Source organism: Lynx canadensis, chromosome F1 (genome assembly GCF_007474595.2).
Source record: "Lynx canadensis isolate LIC74 chromosome F1, mLynCan4.pri.v2, whole genome shotgun sequence".
NCBI classification, from domain to species: Eukaryota; Metazoa; Chordata; class Mammalia; order Carnivora; family Felidae; genus Lynx; species Lynx canadensis.
Window position 1 is genome coordinate 12754601 of NC_044319.2, and position 19770 is coordinate 12774370.

Genomic DNA, 19770 nt, shown 5'->3' on the forward strand with positions numbered 1-19770 from the left:
ATAAACACCAAGCCAGTTTGATCGAAAAGAAAAAAACCCAAAAATAAAATCAAGAATGAAAGAGGAGAGATCACAACCAACATAGCAGAAATAAAAACAATAATAAGAGAATATTATGAGCATTTATATGCCAATAAAATGGGCAATCTGGAAGAAATAGACAAATTCCTAGAAACATATAAACTACCAAAACTGAAACAGGAAGAAATAGAAAATTTGAACAAAACCATAACCAGTAACGAAAATTGATTAGTAATCAAAAATCTCCCAAAAAACAAGCCCAGGGCCAGACGGCTTTCCAGGGGAATTCTACCAAACATCTAAGGAAGAGTTAACACCTATTCTCATGAAGATGTTCCAAAAAAACAACAAAAAAAAAAAAAATGGAAGGAAAACTTTCAAACTCTTTCTATAAAGCCAGCATTACCTTGATTCCAAAACCAAAGACCCTACTAAAAAGGAAAACTATAGACCAATTTCCCTGATGAACATGGCTGCAAAAATCCTCAACAAGATACTGGCCAACTGGATCCAACAATACATTAAAAAAATTATTGACCACGACCAAGTGCAATATATACCTGGAATGCAGAGCTGGTTCAATATTCTCAAAACAATCAATGTGATTCATCACATCAATAGAAGAAAGCACAAGAACCACATGATCCTCTCAATAGATGCAGAGAAAGCATTTGACAAAATACAGCATCCTTTCTTGATAAAAACCCTCAAGAAAGTAGGCATAGAAGGATCATACCTTGAGTTATAAAAGCCATATTATGAAAGACCCAATGCTAATATCATCCTCAATGGAGAAAAACTGAGAACTTTTTCCCTAAGGTCAGGAACAAGACAGGGATGTCTACTCTCGCCACTGTTATTCAACATAGTATTGGAAGTCTTAGCCTCTGCAATCAGAAAACACAAAGAAATAAAAGGCATCCAAATCGTCCAGGAGGAGGTCAAACTTTCACTTTTTGCAGATGACACAACACTCTATATGGAAAACCCAAAAGATTCCACCAAAAAATTGCTAGAACTGATCCATGAATTCAGCAAAGTCTCAGGATATAAAAACCAATACACAGAAATCAGGTGCATTCCTATACGCCAACAATGAAGCAACAGAAAGAGAAATCAAGGAATTGATCCCATTTACAATTGCAACAGAACCCATAAAACACCTAGGGAGAAATCTAACCAAAGAAGTGAAAAATCTATACACTGAAAAATATAGAAAGCTTATGAAATAAATTGAAGAAGACACCAAAAAAGGAAAAATATTCCATGCTCCTGGATAGGAAGAACAAATATTGCTAAAATGTCAACACTACCCAAAGCAATCTACATATTTAATGCGATACCTATCAAAATAACACCAGCATTCTTCACAAAGCTAGAACAAACGATCCTAAAATTTGTATGGAATGAGAAAAGGCCTAAATAGCCAAAGCAATCTTGAGAAAGAAAGCCAGAGCTGGAGGCATCACAATCCCGGACTTCAAGCTGTATTACAAAGCTGTAATCATCGAGACAGTTATGGTACTGCCACAAAAACAGACTCTCGGATCAATGGAACAGAATAGAGCACCCAGAAATTGACCCACAAACATATGCCCAACTGATCTTTGACAAAACAGGAAAGAATCACCAATGGAATAAAGACAGTCTCTTCAGCAAGTGGTGCTGGGAAAACTGGACAGCGACATGCAGAAAAATGAACCTGGACCACTTCCTTACACCATACACAAAAATAAACTCCAAATGGACGAAAGACCTAAATGTAAGACAGGAAGCCATTAAAATCCTTGAGGAGAAAGCAGGTAAAAACCTCTTTGACCTTGGCTGTGGCAACTTCTTACTCATCACGTCTCTAGAGGCAAGGGAAACAAAAGCAAAAACAAACTACTGGGACCTCATCAAAATAAAAGCTTCTGCACAGTGAAGGAAACAATCAGCAAAACTAAAAAGCAACTGACAGAGTGGGAGAAGATATCAGATAAAGGGTTAGTATCCAAAATCTATAAAGAACTTATCAAACTCAACACCCAAAAAACAGATAATCCAGTGAAGTAATGGGCAAAAGACATGAATGGACACTTCTCCAAAGAAGACATCCCAATGGCCAACCGACACATGAAAAGATGCTCAACATCACTCATCACCAGGGAAATAAAAACCAAAACCACAATGAGATACCAGCTCACACCTGCCAGAATGGCTAACATTAACAACTCAGGCAACAACAGATGTTGGCGAGGATGCGGAGAAAGAGGATCTCTTTTGCACTGCTGGTGGGAATGCAAACTGGTGCAGCCACGCTGGAAAACACTATGGAGGTTCCTCAAAAATGAAAACTAGAACTACCCTATGACCCAGCAATTGCACTACTAGGTATTTATCCAAGGGATACAGGTGTGCTGTTTTCAAGGGGCACATGCACCTCAATGTGTAGAGCAGCACTATCAACAATAGCCAAAGTATGGAAAGCGCCCAAATGTCCATCGATGGATGAATGGATAAAGAAGATGTGGTATATATATATACAATGGAGTATTACTCGGCAATCAAAAAGAATGAAATCTTGCCATTTGCAACTACGTGGATGGAACTAGAGCATATTATGCTAAGTGAAATTAGTCAGTTAGAGAAAGACAATATCATTTGACTTCACTCATATGAGGACTTTAAGATACAAAACAGATGAACATAAGGGAAGGGAAGCAAAACTAATATAAAAAGAGGGAGGGGGACAAAACATAAGAGATGCTTAAATATGGAGAACAAACAGAGGGTTACTGGAGGGGATGTAGGAGGGGGGATGGGCTAATAGGTAAGGGGCATTAAGGAGTCTACTCCTGAAATCATTATTGCCCTATATGCTAACTAACTTGGGTGTAAATTTTAAAAATAAATAAATTATTGATATTTAAAAAATAAAAATTAAAAGTACTGCACGGCAGTGAAACCATCAATAAAATGAAAAGACAACCTACCAAATGGGAGAAAATATTTGCAAATCCTATATCTAGTAAGGGTCTAATATCCAAAATATTTACACTCAATAGCAAAAGAAAAAATTACAAAATGAGCAGAAGATCTAAAGAGACATTTTTCCAAAGAAGACATACAAGTGGTCAACAGGTACATGAAAAGATGCTCAACATCATCATTCATTAGAGAAATGCATAATGCATATCCAAACTACAATGAGATATCACATCACACCCGTTAGAATGGCTGTTATGGAAAACACAGTGTTGGTGAGGATGTGGAGAAAAAGGAATTCTCGTGTACTGTCGGTGGGAATGTAAATTGGTGTAGCCACTATGTAAAACAGTATAAACGTCCCTCAAAAATTTAAAATAGAAGTATCATATGACCCAGCAATTCCACTTTGCGGTGTTTATCTGAAAAAAACAAAAGCACTAATTTTAATAGATATACAGTCCTCAATGCTCATTGCAACATTGCTTACAATAGTTAAGACATGGAAACACCTAAGTGTCCATTAATGGATGAACGGGTGAAGAAGATTTTATTCAGTCATAGAAAAGAAATCTTGATATTTGTAACAACATGGAGGGAACTCAACAGCATTACACTACATAAAATAGAGAAAGACAAATACCATATGATCTCCTTTATATGTGGAACATAAAAAACAAACAAACAAATAAACAACAACAAGCTAACAGATATAGAGAACATATTCTGGTTGCCAGATGTAAGGTGTGAAGAATGGGAGAAATGAATGAAGGTGGTCAAAAGGTTAAAAAAATGGGTACAGGTTTATGATATTGGCAATGTCTATAAAATACAATTCAATGAGACTACTCATGAAGATGATTGTTTTGATTCTGAAAGATGATCAAGAAAAAGTACATTATTACATTATGATTCAATTAAAATTTTTTTAACGTTTACTTATTTTTAAGACAGAGAGACAGGGCACGAATGGGGGAGGGGCAGAGAGAGAGGGAAACACAGAATCCGAAGAAGGCTTCAGGCTCTGAGCTGTCAGCACAGAGCCTGACAGGGGTCTCAAACTCACAAACTGTGAGACCATGTCCTGAGAAGAAGTCGGATGCTCAACTGACTGAGCCAACCAGGTGGCCCATAATTCAATTTTTTAAAATACATATATGTGTGTGTGCATAAAACAAATATGAAAGTCTACACCCCAAAATATGGTCATTTGTTATCTCTGAATGATAGAATTACAGGGATTTATTTCATGCTTTTCAGTAAGCTATAGGCATTTTATAGAGAAAATATGTTACTTTTGTAATCACAGAAACACTTGTGAAACTGGCAAATAAAAAATTTAATCCATAGAAACCCCTAAATCTTTATAAAAACATCATGGTATTAAACTATTAGACAACAGAAAGCTACTTCATGTTGCAAAGCAAATTTTTAACTCCTGAGAGTACACTGAACTTTGAGAAGCAATGCCCTTGGAGAAAAGTGTCTGCACTATTTGGAAATTTTCACTACATACACAGTAGGTATTCGATGTCCAATCACCAAGGCCCCATACAAGGATGAGAATATATTTATACAACCTGATGGGAATAAATAGCTCCAAGAAAGCAAATGGCAGTTTGGGGCCCTCCTATTATTCCTGATAATGTCCTTTTATTCATTAGGACTTTGTTGGTTGCTAGTGACAGAAACCAACTCTAACTGGCTTGTGCAAAAACCAGAATTCCTTCATTCACAAAGGTCTGGAGCATATCTGAGCAATTCATAGACCTGAAAGAAGACATACAAGAATCAGAGCCTTGGGGTCTTTAGCAAGAGACTCAAAGCCACAAAATTCCTTCTGGCTCTGTATGACAATTGCCTCCACTTGGCTTCATTCAGTCAGGACATCCTCTCCACATATCTGCCAGCAGCCCTAGGTTCCTATCTTCCTGTCTTGGATACCTCAGAAAATATATTATTCCTAGGAAAAAAATTGTGATTGAGCTTTCTTGGATCATGTGCCCACCCTTGATCCAATCACTGAGATAATTGGATGTACACCTGAGCAACCCAACTTTCAACCATGTGGTCAGGGACAAGGTTTGTAATGCAGAGGAGGAACAGAAAGTTTATTTTAAAAAACCCCACAAAAATAACTTCACAGTCTAGTAAGAATGTGGCCTGTATTGTGGAATGATGGGTAAAAGAGTCCACATTTTGAAGGAATTATAAAATTGTTGAAATGAAGGAAGAATTTTTACTTCTATAGGCCTTTATCAAAACACAAGGAATAATGCATCACTCACTAGGATGCCACTTTCATTTTGAAGGCTATCAAATTTTCCATGATTCTGTGAGCCAAGTGAGTTTCAATCTTTTTTGAACCCCTGGAATTCATGCCTCTTAAGAAAGAAGATGGAGTAATTCTGTTAGTGATGCCTGACAACTGTTGGTTATTAGGATGGCTCCAGAAAGAAAGATATTAATTGCCCTGAAGATGCTGGAAGTCCTATGGAACTGACCCATGGGTCACACGAAGAGCATTAAGGAAGCAAGTATCACAAATGCATCATTCCCTTGGAGTTGTCACACAGATTTCATGTCTACTGGCGGAAGTGTAAAAGGTATATGGAAAGAAGTCTTATTTTTCTTTGTTCTCATTCCCTGAGGGATTTTTTTTGCCACCATCCTATTAAAAGATGAGAAAAATTCTAGAGAAAGTGTAAATTGCTTCAAAAATATTAAGATAGTTCTACTGTTTGTAAAATTTCTTTTTGCAAAGATAAAAACCATGCCAGATTTATTAAAGACCATTGTTGAGATTAAAATATTTGTGGTGCATCATTGAAATTTTTATCTGAAAAATAAACATTTGACCATGTTATTAGCATCCAGGAATATACAAAAGTCACTGAAAAAACAATTAAGAAATTCTGTCTTGCATTCCATTGGAGACTCATTCTGCTTTGGAGATGTACCAGAGCTAAAGCGTAGAGCCCCTCCAATGTCGGTTACCTTGCTTCTTGGCTTTAGATAGAAACCTGTAGCTCAAACAAAAGAATTCTATCTTTAATTATTCTACAAGCATAAGTTTGTCAGCTGAAATAGAGTCCTAGCTTTTATATACATGCTCAAAGCAAAAACGGGAGGTGGGGAGAAATGGTCTGTTATGGGCTCACTCTTATCTGAATGGATCTCCTAGGAATGGATTACTTTGAGTTCAGCTTTCCCTCTCTGGGGTCTCCTAGAGGCTTTTCTCCCTGACCCCCTTCATTCTCTCAGTAACCAGAGTTTCTCAATATTCAGAATTTTCAACTCTTTTAGTTTCTGAGAAAGTTTAGTGTCTACCTACTACCTGCATCTTTTCCCTTAGGGTCTGTGCATCATGAGGCAGAAGTAGGGTTAAATAACTACACCATTTGTCAAATAATGATCCACCGTTGAGACTCTCCATTGCTTTAAATCATAGTCTACAATGGGCCACAAGTAAAAGGCTAATTTTTCTTTACTAGTCAAGATGAATGTCTCATTTAAGAAAAGTATCCATGCTAACAGTCTCAAAAATCAGATGTCATGATTCAATACTAGCAATAGAAGGAATAAAAAGGGTTATAATCCTTAGGCTTTGATTTTTAAAAAATCTCCAAATTCCATGGAGTATCCTTCAAATTATTAAAAAATACCTTTTAAGGAAGTCAAACTCAAATGAGCTATTTCTGTACTCCTCATTCCTTTACTGGAAAAAAAAATGTATCTTTCCCATAATGTGAACAAAACTCCCTCTGGAGTTTCCCCCCTCACTTTATTGAAGTATACATGAATCATAGTTGCACAACTTAATGAATTTTCTCAGAATAAACATGCCTATGTAATGGGGAACCAGATCAAAAACAAGAAACCATCACAACCCAAGAACCCCCCTTGTGCTTCTTTCCAGTTACTATATCCCCCCACCATCATATGTCTTTTTAGCCTACTTTTGAAACTTATATCACTGTTCAATATATATTCTTCGTGCCTTGCTTCTTTCAGTCAACATAATGTTACATGAGATTCATTCATGTTGATGCATATACTGTATATGTATATGTATAATGATGATTACTGCCATTGCTATTTAGTACTTCATTATATATATAGAACACAATTTACTCATCCATTCCGTATTGATGGACACTTGGTTTATTTATAATTTGGGCTTGAACAGTTCTACTAAAATGTTTTGTACAGGTTTTTTGGTCATCAAATAAATGCATTTCTAGTGGCATAAACCTAAGGGTGGAATTGCCAGGTCGTGGGATATACACATGTCCATTTTAAATACATGGTATCAGTTTTCTAACTTTGCTTTACCAATTTACAAGTCCCACCAGCATTGTATCAGAATTTCATTTTCTTTGTCAATACATTCTGGTGGCTGTATAATGGGCTCATATTGAGGTTTTGATTTGCATTTCCCTGTAGGACTATTAATTTTGAGTACCTTTTGATATGTTTATTGACCATTTGAGTCTCTTTTCAACATGGCTGTTCAAACCTTTTGCCCATATTTAATTAGGTATTCTGTCTTTTTAATTTATAGGTATTTATTATATATCCTGGGTGAGTCTTTTGACAGATACATGTTCTCCATTCTGTGATTTGTCTTTTCACTTTCTTTTTTTCTTATTTAAAAAAATTTTTTAATGTTTTTATTTATTTTTGAGACAGAGAGAGACAGAGCATGAGCAGGGGAGGGGCAGAGAGGTGGAGACACAGAATCTGAAGCAGGCTCCAGGCTCGGAGCTGTTAGCACAAAGCCCGATGCAGGGCTCAAACTCACGGAGTGTGAGATCATGACCTGAGCTGAAGTCGGATGCTTAACCGACTGAGCCACCCAGGTGCCCCTGTCTTTTCACTTCCTTGATGGTAACTCTTGATGAACAGAATTTTTCATTTTAGCCATCATCATTGGCTTTTGATCCTGTTCTAAGCTTTAGTTTCTACTTAGGATGATAAAATTTGTAACGAATGAATGCTCCAGATGTATAGTATATATTCAAAACTGCATCTGAGTCTTTAAATGCAAGATCTTCCTGGACTTCCCAAAAGTGACAAAAATCTTCATGCTATGAGTCTCTCCCTGACCTGAAAGCAGGTCAGGCTCTTACAAAGGACAAAGCCAGTTGAGGGTCAAAGAGTCTACATCTCAAGTTACTAGAGTCACAATGTAACCTCAGATCCAGCCAATGCAAATCTTCACTAAGAATTCAAAATACACATAGGAAGTCTCCAATTTTCCCACAGAAAAGTTTCTTGGGCAGAAAAGGGAGAGGAGGTTTATATCCAACCATACATACTTAGAGGAAAAAACATCTGAAGTTCTAAATCAAGGAGAAACTCTATCTTCTCTCAAGATCAATAATATTCCCAGAAATGCCCCTATTCTACATTCTTGGATTTTAGTTGTTTTTCCCTACTTGGATTTTCTGAGCCAGCCTTAAATTCTACAATAATCCCCATTTTCTACCTAATTTAAATAGTTTTCTCTTCCTTTATCTAAGCATGTGTAGCTAATATAAATTTGGACAAATGCTAGAGATAAAAAACACAAAAACAAGTGCAGTTCATTAGTGGAAGAATGAGATAAAATCATGGGTAAGATTTTTCTCTGTTTCATGAACATTCTGTAATGCCCCCTGGCAAACCCTAGGATATCTTGCCACTTGGTCTGGAAGATTGGTCTATGACAACGAGCCACAGTGCCTTCCCTCAATAAAGCTAAGTCCCTTTCGATGTCCTGAAAAACTGTAAAGAAAGATGGAAGTTAGTGAGCAAACCTGTTACAATTTTCCTAAGAAGCAGAGTCTGAGGTAGACAGTGTATAGGAAGTTCATCAGGGAATGCTTTTGGGATCAGCACTTGTGACAGAAGGACAGGAAACAACAGTAGATGGAGATGTTAGACTGCAGTGCTATCACAACAAAGGACTCATCTGAACTCAGCAGCAGCTCTGAAATTGGAAAGTTCCTTCAGTGTTGTCCAACTTGAGACTAGAGCAGGACCTTTATACTCATTGGACAAAGGGCTGCCCTGGAAAAGGAGTGTGATTGTGGATGAAGGAATTCCAAGAAAGAACAGACAGATAAAGGTTTTCAGTTAGCAGTATTCTCAGCAGCTAGGGGAAGAAGTCCTTCCCATCTAAAAGGGCACATTGGGAGGTGGAGGATCGGCCACATACCAAAGCATCCATTACAAATATTTTTCACATATATACAAAAAGTTTTCCAAGAAAATTCTTAATATCCCAAATTATGAGGACACATTTCTTTATCACAAAATGGCAAAAAAAAAAATTGTCAAGTTGACAACTAGGCATCTTGCCAATTTTCTTAGAACTTGTCTCTTTCTTCTTTGGGTATCTTAATCTTCACAATTTCTCCCAGTTTTCTCTGCAAGCCCCCAAGGGAAGCTTTTACATGTGTGAGGAACAATTAGGCTCATACATCTTGACAGTCTCCTTGTCAAGGCATTCTCTACTTGCCTGTCTGGACAGTCCCCTGCCTTATTGGGCAAAGTATTCATCATCTAAACTGACGAACATTTGAGTCTCAGAGTGCTGGACCTACACTGTAAGATGAGGGACAGAGAGAATTCTTCTATGCTATTCTGGATTACAATTTGTTACTGTGCCCCATAGTAGTTGTGCTTGTGCCCAGAGTCCTTTCAAATCTTTCTGAAAAACAAATCCTATAGCTTTGGTCTGTCTACAAGAAAACTAAACTCCAGTTCATGAAGCCAGATAAGGAAGATACGCCATTCTCCCTGTCACTCTTGCCCACTTTAATTTTGGCTCTTACATCTCTTCTCTCTGCCTCCTTATACATACTAATTCATGCAAACATCCTTGCAGAGATCACAGATCCATCATCACCACAAGCCTTTGTTATGGCAGCCCTAACAAATACATAGTTTTTAAGAAAAAAAAAAAAAAAAAAAAAAAAAAAAAAAAACAACACTTTTTTAGCATAAAAAACAAAAACCAGTATTTATTTACATTTCATTTACTTTCAAAAGGATGAGGAAGCTGGGGGAAATATAAAGGAACTAGCCTTGTTCTACTTAATCCATTTGTGTTTTTCATGAAACAACAATGATCTGACTCACAATTACAGTGTAAGGAGAACCAAAAAGTTTACTCAGCTCAATTTTCCATCTCCAGCCAAGACTGAAATTATACCACTACAGGCAAATGAAAAGTAGGGGCGCCTGGGTGGCGCAGTCGGTTAAGCGTCCGACTTCAGCCAGGTCACGATCTTGCGGTCAATGAGTTCGAGCCCCGCGTCGGGCTCTGGGCTGATGGCTCAGAGCCTGGAGCCTGTTTCCGATTCTGTGTCTCCCTCTCTCTGCCCCTCCCCCGTTCATGCTCTGTCTCTCTCTGTCCCAAAAATAAATAAACGTTGAAAAAAAATTTTTAAAAAAAAAGAAAAGCAACTCCACTTATAGGTAAACACCAGCTAATATATATGATATAATAGAACCAGCTTTAGTTAAATCTGTTATAACATCCAAAGAACCTGCAACAAAAGACACAGCCATCATAATATAGGACATTAAGAATCTTTGTACAACAATAAAAACCAGATTTTACACAAGAGAAGTCACAACTATTAAGCTATGAAGTCAACAGCATCACAGTAGCAGTACCCAGTATCTTTCTTACTCAAGTATATACACTATTTTTAAGACTTGGCTATAACAAAGACATCAGAAACTAAAATGTATGCACAATTATTTTATTAACACCATGGGTGACAATAAATAAAAAAATAAAAATACCCATAAATTCTGTAACAATTACAAACACACACATTAACAATACCACCATATATTTGTCTAAACTTTTAATGAATTTGTACACTTTAAAAATAGCACTGAGTTTTTTTTTTTTTTAATTTTTTTTTTTTTCAACGTTTATTTATTTTTGGGACAGAGAGAGACAGAGCATGAGCGGGGGAGGGGCAGAGAGAGAGGGAGACACAGAATCGGAAACAGGCTCCAGGCTCTGAGCCATCAGCCCAGAGCCCCACGCGGGGCTCGAACTCCCGGACCGCGAGATCGTGACCTGGCTGAAGTCGGACGCTTAACCGACTGCGCCACCCAGGCGCCCCAAAATAGCACTGAGTTTTTAAAAAATACTGATAATGGCTGCCTTCCGTGTGTGTGTATGTGTGTGTGTGTGTGTGTGCGTGCGTGCGTGCTTGCGTGTATTTCTTTTGTTTTGCAGTCTTTTGATGGAAGGCCAAGGCCTTTATTTTGAATTAATACCCACTGACTGCAATTTAAACTTTTCTCTCTTGCGTTAACCACACCACAAACCACACAAAGTATTATGTATAACTTTTACTTCTGATCTCTTTCAAGAAAAGAGAAAACTTAAAGATACATATAAAGTAACTTGCATGGTATATATCTTTGGATTATTTTTAATCCTTTGTATATTTAATGTGTGCCTCTTAAAAGCAGCATGCAGTTGTGTGTGCTTTTAATACAAATCTGATTATTTTAGTCTTTTAAATAGACTATTTAGTCCATTTATATTTAATGCAATTACCGGTACACTTGAGTTTAAACCTACTGTTTTATTGTTTTCTTTTTGTTGTTATTAGTTATACATGCTTCCATTATTTTTAGTGGTTACTCTGGTACTAGGCTATGTCAAGACTGATACAAATGAATACTTTTGTTATTTCCCACAAACACAAGTATTTCTTTCTTTCTTTCCTTCTTTCTTTTCTTCTTTTCTTTCTTTCTTTCTTTCTTTCTTTCTTTCTTTCTTTCTTTCTTTCTTATCTTTATTTATTTTTGAGGGAGGGAGAAAGAGAGAGAGAGAGAATGCAGGGGAGGGGCAGAAAGAGAGGGAGAGAGAGAATCCCAAGCAGGCTCTGCACTATCAGCATGGCTCAACTGGAGCAGCACTCCATCCTATGAACCATGAGATCATGACCTGAGCCAAACCAAGAGTTGGATGTTTAACTGACTGAACCACTCAGGTGCCCCCAAATGCAAGTACTTTAGAACTTTAACTACTTTGCCTCTGTCCATTCTTTGTGCTTTTAATGTCATGTGTTTTGATTTATATGTATCCCTTAACCTCAGGAGACATCATCATCATCATTATTCTTAAAATTTATTTAAATCTTTCCATTTCTTTTTATTCCATTTTAACTTTATTTCTTCCTGCATTTCCATGCTTCCATCTAGGATCATTTTTCTTCTGCCTGAAGAATTCCCATTAGAATTACCTTTAGTGAACTTCTGCCAATAATGAAGACTCAGTATTTCATTGCTTAGAAATGTCTTTATTTTCCCTTAATTTTGAAAGATAATTTTACCAGGTACAAAACTTGAGGTAGGAAATTCTCTCTCTCAGCTATTTGAATATGGTTTCCACTATCTACTGCCTTCCATCGTCTCTCCTGAGAAGTTGCTATTGTTTCTTTCTGAAATTGAAATCTTTTATCTGATTGCTTTTAAAAATTCTCTTCTTTTTGGCTTTTAGTTGTTTTATTATGATTTTCCCTGGCGTGCTTCTCTGCATATTTTCCTACCTGGCATGCACAGTACTTCTCTAATCTATGGCTTGATGTTTTTCAACAGTTTGGGGAAATTACCAGCCATTATTTCTTCAAATATTGCTTATACTCCACACGCTCTTTCTTCTTATCTAGGACTGCAATTACACATTTGTTAGACTTTCTTACTATGTGCTATATGACTCTTCTAATCTGTATTTTCCTTTGTCTTTCTATATTTTCTCCAGGCTTTTTTTGCTCACTTATCTTCCAATTTATTAATTCTATTTTAAAATGCTATCTATAATCTGCTTTGAAACTCTACCAATTTTTAAACTCCGCTATTGTGGTTTTTATTTTAAGATTTCAATTCAGTTACATTTACAGACTCCAGTTCTCTGCTGAAACTTTTCACCGTGTCCTCCGTTTTCTTGAAAATATTAATCATAGCAATTTAAAAGCCCAGTTCTGATAACTCGAATAAATGGTTTTCCTATAGGTCTTTTTCATTTTTTTTCTCTGAGTATTGTTTTTTCTCTGCACTTTTACTCATTTGGTCTTGCCTATTGGAATATCTGATTATATTTTATGTAATACTAGATTGTGTATAATATTTTAAAGATAGTGTGAAGCTTTTAATGATGTTATTTCCCTGCCTAGAGCATTTACTTTGCTTCTAGTGGAACATTAGCCTAAGCAGATCACTTCACTCTAATCTGGGATTAGACTGACTTTAGGGTGTTAGTCTCTATAGGGGCTGATGCTGTTCATTTTTACTCCAGGTTTGTAGCCCTTTAAGGGTCCCAACTGAAAGCTTGGTTATTTACCAGATCCTTAACACCTTCACAGACTCCAATATCTAATTTTTGTCCCTTCAGACCCATAAACCTGCAAAAGCTTCCCTCAGTTTCTTAATTTTTTGGCTGCTTCTGAATTGGGAAATATCTTAATGGGAAAACCGCACCAAATATTAGGCTCATGTCTATTATTTGAAGATCTCAAACCCTCAATTTCTAGTCCCAGTGTCATCAAACATTTTTAAGTTCATCCCACTGTTCAAATTATTGTTGAAATGTTGCTCACATACAAACTATTCTGGCATGACTGGAAGTGAAAGTTAACTACTCCTCTAAAGATTATCACCCTAACATGTTATATCTGGATTGAACTGAACACTTTTTTGACCGTGTTTAACTCATGAACACTAAACAATGACAACCTTCAAATTAATACTCAGGAATAACACTGGGGAAATGGTCTTTTTAATATATTATTTATTTTTTTTTAACATTTATTCATTTTTTGAGAGAGCATGAGTGGGGGAGGGGCAGAGAAAGAGGGAGACAGAAGCAGAAGCAAGCTTCAGGCTCTGAACTGATAGCACAGAGCCTGATGTGGGGCTCGAACTCACAAACCACGAGATCATGACCTGAGCCGAAGTCAAAGTCGGATGCTTAACTGACTGAGCCACTCAGGCGCCCCTGGAAATGATCTTCTTAAAGGAACATTAAATTTATGTGATTTGTTATTCAGACTGCTAATGGACTTTTAAATTTAAACTCTTCACATAGCCTACTCTTTCAAATAATGCAATGATAAACATCTTTGGATGTACACTTTTGTGTCATGATTTCTTGATTATTTCCTGAGTAGACTTCTGAAGGCATAATTTCTTGGTCAAAGTTGTAGACATTTTAAAGCACTGCCACATTTTTGCCCTATCGTCTCCAGAAAAATCTAGCTATTTACATGCTAATAATTAGTCTTAATTTTATGTGTGTATCTTTAACTTTGTGGGTTTTTTTAATTTAAGAAGTATCAGGAAAATATTTGTATCCTGGAAAATACTTTTCCCCACCCATCATCCAGTCATAAAATTTATAAAAGGAATTTTTATTTTATTCTTCACACACGGCAAAAAATCTCTTTGAGCTTGGTTCAAAATATATTAAATTTCATCCATAAAGATCTTTTATTCCTAGCAACATGTTTGAGTTTATATCAAAGAGGGAGTTCCCATGAAATTCATGTTGTAATGCTTCAATAATTGCTGAAGTAGAGCTCTGGTGAGGAAAGTCTAACAAACAGAAGAGTAACTTAAAATTGTGCCCAAGGTGTGACATTTCCAACATATGTGGGTGGCATAACAGTGTTTCTGCATCTTCTGTTGCCACCCGTTCGTAAAACACCATTTGGGCATGTTTAATAGAAGCCAGCATATGGTTCAGCTGAGGGAGGGAAAAGGCTCAAAAAGCTCGAGTTCTGTATGTCGGAGTGACAGGACCAAATGCTGTGTGGCTATCTCTTTAAGAAGCTACAGGAATACGGGGTGGCCTAGGGCGCCTCAACCAGGGAGGCTCACTTCAAATTACCAGCCACGTCTATTATGAAGTGTTGAAAAGAGAAAGAAAAACAAATAATAACGTTACAAAATAAAGTTTATTTTATCAAAATTAAAACTGCTTCCTTCTCTCCACTGGAGAGTAACCTTGAGATGGAACAGTCTGAGGATTACATTGCTGTAATCCCTTAGCAGTTAGTTCCACAGCGGGAGGCGCCTGCTACAGACAAAATTATAGGGTTAGGAATGTGCACAGTTCTGTGACCTGATTGGCTGACTATTCCTCAGGGCTTTTGAATCAAATATTTATACATCTAAATGAGAGCAAAGAAAGGAAAATGGTTCATAAAGAGAGTCCCAGGGCATGTATTATTGAAATAACAGATGGAAATATTATATTTTTGAAACATTCTTTCTATAAAGAAGTCTTATGAAGCGTGTTTTGGTAGGATACGCTGAGCCAAAAGCGGAGGAGGGAGACAGAGCGAGGGGAAAAAAAAAAGTTTTATTTTCAAATATTTGGTGTCAGCAGTATACAAAGTTCGTGCTTCCCCAAAAAAGGCATGTCTCAAAAGGCACGCAGCACAATGTGTCTGCAGTTTCTATTTTACATAATGGTACCAGGGGAGGAATAAATACCTCAGAAAACACTTGATTGTCACCGCCTAGTTTGTGTGTCCAGTCGCCTGAGTGTTGGCCCCTGACGTCTTTGCAGATGGCGTATGGCCTCTTGTCACTGAATTTTTCATGTTTCCTAAAATGATTGAAAGCTAAGCTAAGATCCCAGGCATCCTCTCAGAAAAGCTATTGGCCACCTCATACTTGCTGAAATTTTGGTAACAAATAGGTTAAGATTGCAGATTTTCTGCCACGTGGGCAATGTTGTTGGACCATTTAGTCAGGGTTTACGGAATAAAAATGCAGGCAGGCCGCACAAGGCAAAAAGCAAGCAAGCAGGCAGGCAGGCAGAAGGCCAAATGAAAAATTCATCACACTTGCTTTATTTTCCTCTACAAGGGAGCCTGTACCCATGACAGGATCAATAGTTCAGATTTATTCTGTTGTCTTTCCAGGAAAAATACCCCACTACTAAGCAATCAATGTGACGTGTTCACGGTCAGTCCAATTTCTCCGCCATTTAGCTCTGACGACACGGTTCAGTTATTTTGCAGGTCTCAGCTATTAATTGGATCTGCTATATGATGATGTGATTTATTACATGGCAACTGGCAGTTACTCTGGCCAAGGAAAGGAAAAGAATCACAGGAACACAATTATTTTAACCTTGAATCTAGACATGATCTGTATCTACACACACACACACACACACACACACACACACACACACACTAATTAGCCTGGGAGAAGAAGTAATAGTTACGATGCAATAAATAAGGGACATTCACTCTCACTGAAGTCCAAGCTATTGATATTTGCTGATCAGGTGCTCTAGGTATTAGTAAGAGTTTGAGGATTTAGTTTTTGTATACAGGTTCTGAGCACCAAACAACCATTGGTTGGCAAAGGTTAAAAAACCAATAACCTATGACTTCTGCAAAATCAGAGTGAACAATCAGATGGTCACCTCTGTCGAAAGAAAGAAGCGAGGAAGAGAAAAAGGGACAGCAACTCGCTCCCACCCACCAGTGGGGCCACCTCAGAGCAAAGCAGAAAATGTTTTAGTAATGGCTCCTTGGGTGACAGCATCTGCTCAGGGAGTTGGCTCAGAAGGCCTCAGAAGCTCAGGGCCGTAGCCAGCAGCAGTAAGGACTCTTGGCAGAGCTGCTTCCTGTACCTCTTTTGATCACAGGGCTCAAGCTTGGAGAGGTTTTCACCAGTCTTGTGGTTTCCTGGTCGTGCGTCAGTACATTCTGGCTGAAACACTTCACTTCCTTCAGGCCAGCCCCTCCACCAATGGCTCCCGGCTCCATAGCGCATTCTCTCCAGCTTTGAACTAGACTCCAAGGACACTGCTGGCTGCAGCAAGAATCCTAAACGAGAGGCTTGCAGCTGGGATACCAGCACTGCTCTTCTTGTGACGAGGAAGTAGCAAGGGGGAAAAAATAGATCCAATGGAATCACACCAAAAGTCCACTGAAGCAGTGAGGCACAGAATATCATGTGTGGTTCCCATGCAATCTCTTTTCAAAGGAAGTCTGCAATAGAATTACTTGGGCAACTGGTTAAAATACAGAGATTTCCGATCTAATCTCAGGCCTTCTAAACCAGAATCTCTGGGTGGGGACGGGTAATCTGTTTTTTAAGAAGCTCCTTGTAATTCTGAAGTTTCGTCACTATCTAGTGTAATATGCCAAATTTCATAAATTAGGAAACTTCAGGCCCAGAAAAACGGGGTCACTTTGCTAAGGTAAAACAGGTAACCTGATTCTCACGTACTGCTCTTTCCACTGTACCACACTGTTCCCCACTCTTTGTTTTTGTGGTTCTGTTTTGGGCTTGGGTGTCAGGCTCCTACCCATGGACTGTTTCCATGTGCTTTGTGGCCCTGAGTATTTCTCCAAAGAGGACTCATTCTGCTTCCACAGGGCCCCTTTCAAATCGCACTACCCTCAGTTCAGGTAGTACTGGAAAAATATGTAAGTTCTAAACAACTATCGAAAGAGGTAGTGCTTTTGTTCAAAAATTGAAAAATTTCATTCAGAAGTTTCAGGGATATATGCAGAACAAAGTTTCTGCTGCCTGATTTGGGGGAGTGGTGCAGAGTAGGAAGAGTGGAAAGGAAGACCAAAGAATTTCCTAATGAAAATGGTTTATTTCCCTCTGGAACTGAATGGTATCAGAAACATTAAATTTTGCGATGGATCAGAAGCATCATAAGCTGAAAATAGTACCAGGAACAACATAGGTTTTTATCATTCACATGTTACCCACTAGAGCTTAGACTGTGCCGAGAGTCAGGGACTATCTCAGAGAAGTCATAGTTCCATGTGAGTAAATACTTAATTGTAAATGCGTGGATGATGTTTTATAGAGTGCAAGAATAAAATTGTGTTGCGTAATACAACTTTTGGAATCGGTATATCTGAATCAAAATCCCAGATCTACCACTGACTACCTGTGTGGACTTGAGGAAGTTATTTAATCTTTTTGAGGCTTAATTTTGTTATCTGTAAGACGAAGCCTGACAGGGCTCTTAAGAATATTAAAGCATGGGACGGGGAAGGAATCAGTGATGGGGTGCTGAAGTTATTCAAGAAAATAAAAGGCAAAGCAAAAAAAATGTAATATGAACAAAGATTATCCAAGGGGAAATACATCTAGACTAATAAGACCAAAAGAGTAACAAACTAAAAATATTTGTAGGATAGTTAACCTAAAGACTCCGGCTGAGTGTTTTTACCAAATCTCAAGTTCTGTGGCCAGAGGAAAAACTCTACCCAACCCCAGGAGTATGTAAAGATTGTTGAGCATGGCTTGAATGTATGCAATGGATAAACTCCATGAAATTAAGGATTTTAGCTGTTTTGTTCACTTCTGTGCCCAGTGTTTAGTTGCGGAATGAATGAATGGATTGGTAGGATCTAATAAGGGCCAAAAGCCTGGACACCTCAACAAGGGAAGAGGCTGATGAATCTGTAGTGAATCTTTATCACAGGGTTTGATCCCACGACCCTGGGATCATGATCTGAGCCAAAATCATGAGTCGACACTCAATTGACTGAGCCACCCAGGCATCCCAGAGAAGTTCTAATATTAGTAACAAATTGCTCAATAAATAAAGTATTACTATTATCTCAAATTAGATGACATGTTAAGATAGCTAGAAGTTTTCCTTAAACACTTCTAAAATATTGCTACAATATAATGGAGACTTGGAGGATAAGTGTTGGAAATAGAGAGCAATTTAATAAATCCTTCTTGTATTGAGTTGAAGCCCAAAGCCATTACAGAAATTAAGAAAGAAAGAAAGAAAGAAAGAAAGAAAGAAAGAAAGAAAGAAAGAAAGAAAGAAAAAGAGAGAGAGAGAGGGAGGGAGGGAGGGAGGGAGGGAGGGAAGGAAGGAAGGAAGGAAGGAAGGAAGGAAGGAAGGAAGGAAAAGATTCGTAGCAAAAAGAGCACAGGATCAAATACTTAAACCAAAATATAAGTAAGCGGAAACCTGTGGTTATTTTGTAGCTTAGTTTCTCTTAAAATACCCTTTGCATAACAAGGTCAAGTTAGTGACTATAAAATGAATCAAACTGTCATAAAGAACAAGCAGAGCTCCTACTTCACAGCTCTCTGCTGTATGTCCAGCGCCTTGGTCAGTGGAAATGATGTGGCATGCTGGGTATGAGCTCAGGCCTGAGTCAGAGAGATGAGGATTTGTCCCTCCCTAGTTCTGTGACTTCAAGCAAGCCATTTAGACTGACTGGACCTTGGTTATTTTTGTTTTTCTGCAAAAGAGAGATAAGAATACACACCTCACAAGAGTTTCATAAAGTTTGATTTAGAATCTGGTACGTTCTAAAGGCTCAACAAATGGTAACCACCATTTTCATGATCATTGTCGTTAATGTTTTTGAGATATTGAAATAACTCAGACGTATCATTTAGAAATGTGCTACATGAGGGGCGCCTGGGTGGCTCAGTCGGTTGAGCGTCTGACTTCGGCTCAGGTCATGATCTCATGGTTTCTGAGTTCGGGCCCCGCATCGGGCTCTGTGCTGACAGCTCAGAGCCTGGAGCCTGCTTCTGATTCTGTGTCTCCCTCTCTCTCTGCCCCCCTGCCCCACACATGCTCTGTCTCTCTCTGCCTCTCAAAAATAAAGAAAACTAATTTAAAAAAAATTAAAAAAAAAAGAAATGTGCTACATGATTTGGTGTGGAAAATGGATCCGGGAAATACGGTCATTGCTGGGCCCCCTGGGAGAAAGACCTAAAAGTTCTATTCCCCAGCAGCAG

At 38.0% G+C, this 19770-nt stretch overlaps 1 long non-coding RNA gene across 1 annotated transcript; it reads right to left on the reverse strand.

Annotated features, from left to right (window-relative positions):
* Positions 1–15845: 15845 nt before the first annotated feature.
* Positions 15846–16931, reverse strand: LOC115505419. The gene is made up of 2 exons (XR_003966018.2): positions 16661–16931; positions 15846–16103 (listed from the first exon to the last, which is right to left on the reverse strand). It is a non-coding gene; the product is annotated as an uncharacterized LOC115505419 (long non-coding RNA).
* Between the last annotated feature and the right edge of the window lie 2839 nt (positions 16932–19770).